The sequence below is a fragment of the Lepisosteus oculatus genome, unplaced genomic scaffold (genome assembly GCF_040954835.1).
Source record: "Lepisosteus oculatus isolate fLepOcu1 unplaced genomic scaffold, fLepOcu1.hap2 HAP2_SCAFFOLD_67, whole genome shotgun sequence".
NCBI lineage: Eukaryota > Metazoa > Chordata > Actinopteri > Semionotiformes > Lepisosteidae > Lepisosteus > Lepisosteus oculatus.
The window spans coordinates 940001-952500 of NW_027168224.1; the positions used below are offsets into that span (position 1 = coordinate 940001).

The 12500-nt window shown below is 44.4% G+C and overlaps 4 non-coding genes across 4 annotated transcripts; all 4 read left to right on the forward strand.

Moving 5' to 3' along the window:
• Nucleotides 1-7930: 7930 nt before the first annotated feature.
• Nucleotides 7931-8012, forward strand: trnas-aga (transfer RNA serine (anticodon AGA)). The gene has a single exon. It is a non-coding gene; the product is annotated as a tRNA-Ser (tRNA).
• Nucleotides 8013-11017: 3005 nt separating this feature from the next.
• Nucleotides 11018-11134, forward strand: LOC138233410 (U5 spliceosomal RNA). The gene has a single exon (XR_011187522.1). It is a non-coding gene; the product is annotated as a U5 spliceosomal RNA (small nuclear RNA).
• Nucleotides 11135-11525: 391 nt separating this feature from the next.
• On the forward strand, nt 11526-11639 carry LOC138233403 (U5 spliceosomal RNA). Its single transcript, XR_011187515.1, has one exon. It is a non-coding gene; the product is annotated as a U5 spliceosomal RNA (small nuclear RNA).
• Nucleotides 11640-12238: 599 nt separating this feature from the next.
• On the forward strand, nt 12239-12320 carry trnas-gcu (transfer RNA serine (anticodon GCU)). Its single transcript has one exon. It is a non-coding gene; the product is annotated as a tRNA-Ser (tRNA).
• The last annotated feature ends 180 nt before the right edge of the window (nt 12321-12500 follow it).

Consider the following 12500-nt stretch of genomic DNA (forward strand, 5'->3'; position numbering starts at 1 on the left):
CTTTAGCCAGGACAGAGCTGCAGGAGCCTGGGTAGGATTCTAGCTTTCTCCCCTTGCAGGCACCTGGCACAGTAGACATCATTTTTTTCCTTAAAATCTTTTTTTTGTGTTCCTTGTTGTTCCAAACTTAATTTTAATCACTTTTAATTAGAGATTTTATTAAAAATAGTGCAATAAATGACTAATTTCACAAAAAATAATGTGATATAAAACGGATGTTTTTAACTTTATTGCAGTGTTTTAGAAACTAATATGTCTTCAAAAATGGTTGTTTTTCACTCCTAGGAATGAAAGCTGTTGTTATATGATGTTTATTTTCAAATTTTGAAAAATCAAAGGATTCTAGCTTTCTCCCCTTGCAGGCAAAGGACACAGAGAACCTCATGATTTTCCTAAAAATCATTTTTTATGTTCCCTGGTGTTCCAAACTTAGTTTTAATCAATTTTAATTTGTTATTATGTTAAAAACAGGGTAAAATCCTCATAATGATTATTGCCCTGGGGATGTACCAAAAAATCAGTGAGCATATATATATATATCACTGTGTTGAAGCTAGAGACACAGAATAACTGCAAACACATCCTAAATACAGTGTTCCTGCACCACTGACCTCATCCAGAACGTATAGTTTTTTGAAAGGGATTGCTGTCCGAATGCACATCTGAATCCCAAACAGAATCTCTAGTAAAATACGATCATTTGTGAAACAGGTAAATGACTGTCTCAGGGGCCCATTCCTCATTCTCAAGACACATGTATGCAGTACGTACACCATGCATTGAGCAATAGGGATTAAAGACACCACAGGTAAGGTTAGAAGTCATTCTGACTATATTCTAAAATATTGGACTCATATTCTTATGATGGCAGACATGATGCTGCGTTTAAAACCGGGGTTAATGGACATTATATGACTGTCAATTCTGTTTTGTTTTGGAGACTCTTGGCTGCCTATGTGGTACAGTGCAGCGTGAAGGAAACATTTTCCAAAACTGTGTCAGCTCAAAAGTTGTAAGAGAACCTCTCCAGCTGCTTTAACTCTCTTCATTTTTGTCATTTAATTGTCTGTCGGCACTATGTGGCAGCGTTGCATGACAACCCATCTCACCACAGAAAGGAACCTAACAGCTTTGGTAAGAGAGGAGAAAAGGACCTAACCCGTACAGGGCTTGAACCCACAACCTTAGCGTTACTAGCACCACGCTCTAACCCACTGAGCTAATCGGCCTCACGACAGTGGTCCTCTCTGTGCTGCAAAAAATCGAACTCAGGGAATTTCTTTTGTCCTCCTTTGAATAGAAAGCTGTGTAATTCAGTGTACGGGCTTTCTCGTGCAGTTTCATAGTTCTTGTAACCCAAATCCTACACTGGCCTGAAGTGCCCCCCCATTTCACAGCATTTTTCAGCTGATTTAAAATGTACCTAAAGGAGGAGCATTATTGAAGACCATCAATTACCAAGAGCTTTTGTCAAAGGTTTTGGTGGTCATTTTTAATGACCACAGAGCGCTGTGACCTCGGTTTTACATCTCATCCAAAGGACAGCACCCTTTTACAACACAGCGTCTCCGTCACTATGCTGGGGCATTGGGACCCGTACAGACCTCAGGGTGAGCGCCCCCCCCGCCGGCACTGTTACGTCCCAGTGTGTGTTCTGTGTGTTTTTCTGTTATGTCCACACTGCTGACCCTTGATTGTTCTCCCTTCCCCATTGGCCAACCATCACACCACTGTTTCAATATGATGTCATCATCAATCAGCCTTCAGCCAATCAGAACACATTTTATTCACTATATAACATGGAGGCTTTCAGAAAGAAAAGGCCTTTCGTTTGACTTCGGTCCCGTTCGGTTTTGGTTTTCGCTTCGCTTCGCTTCGCTTCTTGTTATTGCTTCGGCTTCGTTTGTTGGTTTGTTTTGCTTTGTGTTTGTGTATTTTCGTATGGCTTCGGCTTTGTTGTTTTGTTGGTTTTACATTAGTTTCTTTGTACTTTCGTTTGTTTGTGTGTTCATCCTTGATTTGTCTTTACCTTGCCCAAGTGTTACATGTTCAACTTATGTGTTCTTTTGTACCCTGTCCTGTTGATTACTCTTGTTTTTCCTTATTTGTATTCCTGGTTCACTTGTGTTTTTGTGTGAACTTTTGTATATAAGGTTAGTTTAGGTTGTTGGGTACACTTACACACTTAGTTAATTTTGTATTAGTACACTAGTTTAGTAAAGGTGAGTGCCATTTGTCTTGTATGGTTTTGGGTAGTCAGTGCAGGTTAACTAGGGTGTTGAAGACGCAGAAGACCGTGTGTTTCTGGTTTTCTTTTGTAGTCAGATTAGCTTTCCCTCACTGTCCTAGCCAGCTCCATTTTGTTTATTTTCTTTTCTTTGGCACCACTCTAGTTCCTTACCCTTATCACGCTTCCTAGTCCCTCACCAAAACCCATCTGCTTCCAAAAGAATTATCCTAAATGTTACACCCCTTTTCCCCTAGACACTTGGGGTCGTAACATTATTGGGGGCTCATCCGGGATATCAAATTCCCGTCCTAAGGATTTTTTTTTGTGTTGCAGAATTTTGGTGTTGGTACAGGATTTTGATTTGTGGATTGTGTTTTGGCAAGGTACTGTAGTTATGGCTACTTTTTATTTGCGAAAGTTTGTGGAGGAAACTTCCTTTGAGCAGCTGGATAAGTGTAAGAAGGAGGAATTGCTCCAAATTGCTGATTACTTCCAGATTCAGGTTTCGACGCAAGCTCTTAAAAAGGACGTCAAGAGAGCTGTGATGGATAGGTTGGTGGAGTTAGAGGTCATTGCATTAACGAGCAGGTACGCCGGTTCTCCTGGGGCTGGTGCTAAACCTGCTATGGTGGTGGAAGAACAGGACGAGGTGCAGGGGGTGGCTGAAGACTTAGTGGAGGCTGAGGTCAAGGCCACCTTGCCTCCCTTTGAACCGTTCTCTCCGGTCTCCACCGGGTCAAAAAGCGAGCGGTACTCGCCTGAAAGTTCATTTGGCCCGCTTGCACATGGAGGCGCAGGAAAAAGCCCAAGTACGCCAGGCAGAATTTGAATTGCGCCTTGCAATTTGTAAGATGGAGATCGAGGCGGAGAAAGAGGTTAAGCTCCGACAGCTTGAGCTAGAAGCACGAAAGAATGCTCCTGCTGTGCAGCCGACCCACTCCGAGGCCTCTAGCGTGTCTCCTTTGCAAGATCCACTCTCTACCACCTTTGATGTAAGTAAGCACATTGCTTTAGTTCCTCTGTTTAGGGAGACGGAAGTTGATTCGTACTTTGGTGCATTCGAGCGAATTGCCACATCACTTTGTTGGCCTAAGGAGGTTTGGTCACTGCTTTTGCAGTGTAGATTAGTGGGCAAAGCTCAGGAAGTTTGTTTTACACTTTCTTTAGAAGAAAGTTTGAATTACAATACTGTGAAAGCTGCTATCTTACGGGCTTATGAATTAGTTCCTGAGGCTTATAGACAACGCTTCAGAAATCATCGTAAAGTGTCAGACCAGACATTTGTTGAATTTGCTAGAGAGAAGGGCACTCTCTTTGATAAATGGGTTGTAGCCAGTAAAGTGAGTGACTTTAACTCATTGCGTGAGTTAATGCTCTTAGAGGAATTTAAGAACTGTTTGCCTGAACACATTGTTGTGTATTTGAATGAGCAAAAAGTAACTACTTTATCGCAAGCCGCTGTTTTGGCAGATGAGTTCGTGCTCACTCATAAGAATGTTTTCATGTCTGTGCGTGCGGAGAAGACTTTGTCTACTCTAAGTTCCCAGTCTCAGTCTCCCCCAGTAAAAACTAGTTCCTCACGTTCTAAAGAGGAGCGTGAATGTTTTTATTGTCACAAGAGAGGTCATATAATTGCAGATTGTTTGGCCCTAAAACGTAAGCAGCAGCAACAGCAACAACCTAAGAGTGCTGGGTTTGTTAAGACTGTTTCCCGTTCTGCTATTCCTTTGTCTAGTGAAAACAGTCTCCCTGACCCTAGTTATGAACCATTTATTATGGAAGGATTCGTTTCGCTAACAGGTAAACCAGAAGACCAGAAAAGAATTAAAATATTAAGAGATACTGGAGCAGCCCAGTCATTTATTGTTGTGGATGCACTGCCTTTATCTGATAAATCTTTCTGTGGTTCGAGTGTATTAGTTCAAGGCATCGAAATGGGTTTTATGAAAGTGCCTTTACACTGTGTACATCTACAATGTGGTTTAGTTACTGGATTTGTTAGAGTTGGGGTACGTCCTTCGCTACCTCTTAAAGGGGTAACTCTTATTCTTGGAAATGACCTGGCTGGGGGTAGAGTATAGCATATTGTTTGATTGGTTTTGTCTTCATTGTCCAAACATTAGATGTTTGTTTTTATGGGTGGGGGTGTTACGTCCCAGTGTGTGTTCTGTGTGTGTTTTTTCTGTTATGTCCACACTGTTGACCCTTGATTGTTCTCCCTTCCCCATTGGCCAACCATCACACCACTGTTTCAATATGATGTCATCATCAAACAGCCCTCAGCCAATCAGAACACATCTTATTCACTATATAACATGGAGGCTTTCAGAAAGAAGAGGCCTTTCGTTTGACTTCGGTCCCGTTCGGTTTTGGTTTTCGTTTTGCTTCGCTTTACTTCTTGTTATTGCTTCGGCTTCGTTTGTTGGTTTGTTTTGATTTGTGTTTGTGTATTTTCGTACAGCTTCGGCTTTGTTGTTTTGTTGGTTTACATTAGTTTCTTTGTACTTTCATTTGTTTGTGTGTTCTTCCTTGTTTTGTCATTCCCTTGCCCCAGTGTTACATGTTCAACTTTTGTGTTCTTTTGTACCCTGCTCCTGTTTATTACTCTTGTATTCCCTTATTTGTATTCCTGGTTCACTTGTGTTTTTGTGTGAACTTTTGTATATAAGGTTAGTTTAGGTTGTTGGGTACACTTTACACACTTAGTTGACTTTGTATTAGTACGCTAGTTTAGTACGGGTGAGTGTCATTTGTCTTGTATGGTTTTGGGTAGTCAGTGCAGGTTAGCTACGGTGTTGAAGACGCCAAAGACCGTGTGTTTCGGGGTTTCTTTTGTAGTCAGATTAGCTTTCCCTCACTGTCCTAGCCAGCTCCATTTTGTTTATTTTCTTTTCTTTGGCACCACTCTAGTTCCTTACCCTTATCACGCTTCCTAGTCCCTCACCAGAATCCCCCTGCTTCCAAAAGAATTATCCTAAATGTTACACCCCTTTACCCCTAGACACTTGGGGTCGCAACAGACCTCTAACTCATTTCCTTAGCTTGGATTTAAGCCACGAAGCAGGCTTCTACTGTATAAACGTCTAGAGGAATCACAAACTATTTGAGAGGCCATCATCCCAGGGGGAACTGACAAAGTCTATGCCTAAACACCTAGCGCAGTCTCTCGAAAGACTGTCAAAAATCGATTTCTCCGTTTGCGTTGCAAGTAAGAGAAAACGCAATCTCAACCCAGAGCCACTTGGCAGCAGCGGCATGTAAATACTGTTACTGCTCGATACCGACGTTAGCCTACGCTCGATACCATGTTCAGCCACCGCTAGAAAATGTTCGGCTCTAGTACCGGAGCAAACGACAGGAGGGCCAATGTCGAACGGGCACACGTGTCAGACATGGAGAGCGACTAGGATGGGATTCGAACTCATGTGTGCAGAGCACAATGGATTAGCAGTCCATTGCCATCGCCTCGTCAAGGAAACTGGGCTGTCCGGACATGAGCTGGGGCGCTCCAGATGATCTTTTTCATATTTTTCCCTCGTACTCGAGGGTCATTTTCCTGTTCCACATGCGATTTCAACATTTTCCTTGGGAGATGTCAAGCCAGCAAGCCACTGCTGTGGTTCAGTGGCCAGTGTGGAGTTCAGTGGCCCTGTTGTACACAGAAAGCACATTGAGCTCCTTGGACATGAAAAGTTCCAGATAAAAGCCATTTGTCACCCTTTCTCTTGGTGTCGATGTTGCTATTGTATGTAAAGGTGGCAACTTGCTCAGCGAGCAGGCGGAGCACACACCGAATGCAGATGTGTCTGAGTGGTGTGTCCAAGTGGCTGCAAAAGGACGGCACTCCTGGGGCACCGTGGCTTAGTTGATTAAAGCGCCTGCCTAGTAAACAGGAGATGCTGGGTGAGCCTGGGTGATTCTCGATGATTGCAAGCCGTACAGCCTCCGCCATGCTTCCCAGGTGGGATGAGGTTTTGGAGTTGGTATGCAGTGTTTTGTTATCTCCAAACATAACGCTGTGCACATTTACCAACAAGTTCAACTTTTGTCACATCTGTCCACAGAACATTGTTCCAGGAGTTGCTGTGGGACATCCATGTGGTCTTTAGCAAACTTGAGAGGGGCAGTGGTGGTTTTTTTGGGGGGGAGAGCAGTGGTTTCCTCCATGGTGACCTCGCATGATCACCACTCCTGTTCAGATTTCTTCTTATGGTGAACTCATGAACACAGACGTAAGACAAAGTCAACCACCTGTTCGCTAGATCCCATCCCCACTCAGCTAGTCAAAGATTCCCTTGAAGGACTGGCAGGACCTATAATTAGTATGATGAATGCATCGCTTGCGTCAGGCGTTGTACCTGATCAATTTAAGGTAGCGGTTGTTAGACCGCTCCTTAAGAAGTCAAATTTGGATCCACAAGTTCTTAACAACTACAGGCCTGTCTCAAAGGTCCCATTTCAATCTAAAAGTCTTGAGAGAATAGTTGTTGCCCAATGTCAATCGTATCTGGATTCAAATAATATACTTGAGAAATTTCAGTCTGGTTTCTGAAACTGTATTAACATGAGTCGTAAATGATATTCTCTTAGCTACTGATGCGGGGAATGCAACAGTGCTAGGTTGCAACAGCGCTAGGAATGCAAACTTTAGGTTGCGCTTCTTCATGCTGCAGCGTTGGCATGAGTAGAGCTTTTTAAACGTCTGTACTTACTGCGCCCCATAAGAAATCGTTTGTCCCCGTTCAAAAGAGATTGTGCGATGTCCTGCACCGTTCGCAAAGCAAACCTTTGACAGTTTGAAAAGAGGAATTTATTCTGCATCCTGAACGTGCAGTAGTTACAAAGTTGAACGTCTTTACACGATCTGCTACAGTTTTCAGTGGTTGGGCTTTGTCAGATGGCTTGGGAAAACGCACTGTGTTTCGGCTCGGGAAACATCATGAGCAGTGTCCTGCATATTTTCTGTGTATAGCTGTCTTTTAACGCATACAGAACTCATTCGAAATCATTGATTTCTCCAATTAACAAGGGTCCCTTAAAGGATGAGTCAAAGTAACGTCTAATCAGATTAGTTTCCTTTGAGCTGGTTCAGAGTTTGCTCAAGAGTTTACCTTTCACAGATGCGCAAAGAAGAATGTTGGGGGTGCATGCTTCAAGGCGCCTTACAGCTGTAGGGAGTGATTCGAGACGATTCCTGGTATGTGCTCGTTCCCATATACCGTACGCCCCGGGGTGCAGTGCTAGGATGACGTACAATACCGCTTGGGCACGTAACGGCGTTATATGCAAGTGCGGGACGTGAGGGTTTTCGTTTGTTCGTTTTGTTTTGCTCTGCTTTGCTTTGTTTTGCTTTCCATCGCGTTGGTAAGAGCGTAAATAAAAAGGCGATTCCTGCGTCTATCACTAACGTAAGAGCTATTTCAAGTGTGACGTGGTGCGGCTTTTCAAATGCTTGTGGGCATTTCTCTGTTGTTGATTCTTTTTTTGTGTGTAACAAAGTGGCATTTTCATGTCCGGACGGGGAGACTTTATCATTCCGACATGAAGCCACCCTTAAGTCCTCTGAGGCGTGTCTGTCTGCAAGGCTTGTATTTTGGAAATGTTTTTTTGAAACGGAGAACGACTTTGAAATAGGCTTCTGCCGGCACCTCGCGATCCAGGTAAGATTGTAGCAAGAACGCAGCGGCGGTGGGGCTTGCTGTAGTCGTGGCTGAGTGGTTAAGGCGATGGACTAGAAATCCATTGGGGTCTCCCCGCGCAGGTTCGAATCCTGCCGACTACGTTGTCCGCCTCCATTCGGTGTGTTTCGGCGCAAGCAAAGAAGCGCGCCTCTTTGCTGTTCCTGGTGGTTTTAAAACGCCCAATCGCTTGTACCCGCTGCCTTGGACTTAAGTTCTTCAGCGTCTGCGAATGGCATTTTGCAGATGTCGACGCGTTTTGCACAGAGCACCAAAAAAGCGTCTTTTTTGAAGGCCCAGGAACTGAGCATTGGTGGTTCAGTGGTAGAATTCTCGCTTGCCACGCTGGAGCCTCGGGTTCGGTTCCTGGTCAATACAGTGGCTTTTGCAGCGAGCGGCTCCATCACTTGCATCACCTTGCAACTCGCAACTGAAAACCCACTGAAGCTAAGCAGGTGTGAGCCAGGTCAGTACCCGGATGAGGGTAAGCTACAGGGAAAAACAAAGCTTCCAGCTGGAAGCGGTGTTAATGGTGCCGGCGGGGGGGCGTTCACCCTGATGTCTGTGTGGGTCCCAATGCCCCAGCATAGTGACAGAGAAATAAACATGTTTGGGCAACTTTGGTCACCCCTATTTAACTTCTGGGGCAGGAAAAGCACACTTTTCAAAACTTGTTTTTCAGCTCGAAATACACGTGTTTTTTCAAACCTTGGAATCCCAATGTAACTGCCTGGCTCATTAGAGCCCACTGAGTGAGCCCTTAACCCCAGTGTGCAGAAGTTGTCAAAACGTGTTTTTCAGCAGAAATAAACATGTTTGGGCAACTTTGGACACCCCCATGTAACTTCTGGGGCAGGAACAGCACACTTTTCAAAAGGTGTTTTTCAGCTCGAAATAAACACGTTTTTTCAGACTGTTGAATCCCAATGTAACTGTCTGGCTCAGAAGTGCCCACTGAGACAGCCCTTAACCCCACTGTGCAGAAGTTGTCAAAATGGGTTTTTCAGCAGAAATAAACACGTTTGGGCAACTTTGGTCACCCCCATTTAACTTCTGGGGCAGGAAAAGCACACTTTTCAAAACGTGTTTTTCAGCTCGCTATGACCTCTGGATGAGGTCAATGGTGCTGGAACACTGTATTTAGGATGTGTTTGCAGTGATTGTGTGTCCCCTGCTTCAACGCAGTGATATATAGATGTGCTCCTGTAATTTATTGGTACAAGCCCAGAGCAGTAAGCAGTCTGAGGATTTATTTCCAGACGGCATAGAGCAGTGAAGCAGTGAAGTAGTGCAACACACTGGATCATTATATTATTAGCATCTATTCTACTTAAATTATTACATTATACACAACTTGAGTTCATTTTAAAAATTAAAAGGTAATGAAAGGAATGCATATTCATGAGGAAGATAATACCGATATGCATGTGATAATCTTCCTTTTATCATGTAAATCATGTTCATCATTACATGATGGGAGCTAAAACAGAAGTTGAGAGAGAGCAAGGACGCCTACAGGAGGAAGGTATAGGACAAGCTGCAAAGGAAAAGCTACAACCCCCGACAGCTACCACTCTCCAACACCTCCGCCATTAACACCTCCAGCACTGAAAGTGCTATGTTCACCATCCCCCAGGCCAGGCTGACCAGGCCAGTGCAACACACTGGATCTTTATATTATTGGAATCTATTCTACTTAAATTATTACATTATACACAATTTGAGTTCATTTTAAAAAATAAAAGGTAATGAAAGGAATGCATTTTCATAAGAAAGATAATACCGATATGCATGTGATAATCTTCCTTATATTATGTAGTGCGTTATGTAGAAAGATAATACCGATATGCATGTGATAATCTTTCTTATATTATGTAGTGCATTTGGACACTTTGTGGGCTTGAAATACAAAGAAAATCATGTTCTATGGTACAAGATAAATACAAAACGTAAGCTTTTATTTTAATTAGATTTGTTTATAAAGCATAAGCAATCATTTATTACATTAATATATGTGAAAATAACATTTTAGCATCATATTATACATACAGGTCTCTAGCTTCAACACAGTGATATATATATATATATGCTCAGTGATTTATTTGTACATGCCCAGGGCAATAATCAGAATGAGGATTTATTTCCAGACGGGCTACAGGTAGTGTTGTGAAATACTTCAACACACTGGATCACAGATTTAGACCCCCTGCACTCTTACTCCTAGACCAAAGAAATGAAGATATGTAGCAATCACATTGTAACAGGGGTGACAGTGACTTAATGCTTATACTAGTGGACTTCTGGTACCTTTAGGGTACGGTGTTCCCTGAAGGGCTCTCAAACCCCGCATTTCAGATGCCTAGCTGATGTGTTGCACCTCAGAATCACTTTTAAACCTTACCTCTGGTATCTTTAATCCCTATTGCTCAACGCGAAAACCTTACCTGTGGTCTCTTTAATCCCTATTGCTCAATGCATGGTGAAAGTATTGCATAAATGTGTCGGAAAATGAGCAATGGGCACCTGAGAGACTCATTTGCCTGTTTCACAAATGATCATATTTGACTAGAGATTCTGTTTGGGATTCAGTTGTGCATTCTGACAGCAATCCCTTTCAAAAAAGGATACATCCTGGATGAGGTCAAAGGTGCAGGAACACTGTATTTAGGATGTGTTTGCAGTTATTCTGTGTCTCTAGCTTCAACACAGTAATATATATATATATGCTCACTGATTTTATGGTACATGCCCAGGGCAATAATCATTATGAGGATTTATTTCCAGATGTGCTAGGGGTAGTGTTGTGAAATACTTCAACACACTGGATCGCAGGTTTAAACTCCCTGCACTCTTACTCCTTAAAAACCAACAAATGCAGATATGTAGCAATCATATTGTAGCAGAGTGCGTCGTTTCCGGCACAGTATGGCCGGGTGTTTTCCGAGTTATCGCACGGATTGGGCACGCCCGCAAGCCGAGAGCCGCAGGCGATGAGCCCGGAGCTGAACGGGCCCCACTGGCTCGTTTGTAAGGCCAGGTGCATTGCCAACCAAGACCGGCAGGGCAGAGGCCTTGAAGGCGGCCTGGGCTCCTGAAGCTGTGCAGTCACGCACTCTGGTTTCTCTTCATTTCGTACGAATCTTTCGCCTTTTACTAAAGATATCCGCAGAGAGGAGCATGAATGAGTTCCATGCAATTTTTGTGCTTCCCTGCCTTTGGGTGGGGTGCAGCTGGGCTGGTCAAAGAGAGAAAACAAAACCACTCACAATCGCTCTTATTATGGCGATTGTGGTCGTCTGCTCTGCGAGTCCTCGGTCTCCGCCCGTCTGATTGGCGCTCTCTTCTTTGGGGGGCGGGAAGTGTCCGGCCGCAGGGGATCTTGGGACCTCGCTTTGCATAGCGGCTTCCCAGAGTGCGTCGTTTCCGGCACAGTGTGGCCGGGTGTTTTCCGAGTTATCGCACGGATTGGGCACGCCCGCAAGCCGAGAGCCGCAGGCGATGAGCCCGGAGCTGAACGGACCCCACTGGCTCGTTTGTAAGGCCAGGTGCATTGCCAACCACGACCGGCAGGTCAGAGGCCTTGAAGGCGGCCTGGGATCCTGCAGCTGTGCAGCCACGCACTCTGGTTTCTCTTCATTTCGTGCAAGTCTTTCGCCTTTTACTAAAGATTTCCGTGGAGAGGAGCATGAATGAGTTCCATGCAATTTTTGTGCTTCCCTGCTTTCGGGTGGGTGGTGTAGCTGGGCTGGTCAAAGAGAGAAAACAAAACCGCTCACAATCGCTCTTGTTATGGCGATTGTGGTTGTCTGCTCTGCGAGTCCTTGGTCTCCGCCTGTCTGATTGGCGCTCTTTTCTTTGGGGGGCGGGAAGTGTCTGCCCCCACTGCCCCTTTCAAGTTTGCTAAAGACCACGTGGATGTTCCACAGCAACTCCTGGAACAATGTTCTGTGGACAGACGTGACAAAAGCTGAACTTGTTGGTAAATGTGCACAGCGTTGTGTTTGGAGATAACAAAACACTGCATACCAACTCCAAAACGTCATCCCACCTGGGAAGCATGGCGGAGGCTGTACGGCTTGCAATCATCTAGGATCACCCAGGATCTCCTGTTTATTAGGCATAATAAACAGGGCCACTGAACTCCACACTGGCCACTGAACCACAGCAGTGGCTTGCTGGCTTGACATCTCCCAAGAAAAATGTTGAAATCGCATGTGGAACAGGAAAATGACCCTCGAGTAAGAGGGAAAAAAAAAGAAAAAGATCATCTGGAGCGCGCCAACCCATGTCCGGAGCGTGCCAAACCATGTCCGGACAGCCCAGTTTCCTCGACGAGGTGGCCGAGTGGTTAAGGCGATGGACTGCTAATCCATTGTGCTCTGCACGCATGGGTTCGAATCCCATCCTCGTCGCTCCAGTACTAGAGCCGTACATTTTCTAGCGGTGGCTGAACATGGTATAGTAGGCTAACGTTGGCTCTGGGTTGAGACCGCGTTTTCACTTATTTGCAACGCAAACGGAGAAAGCGATTTTTGACAGTCTCTCAGAATCACACTTTGTGATTCCTCTAGACGTTTATACAGTAGAAGCCT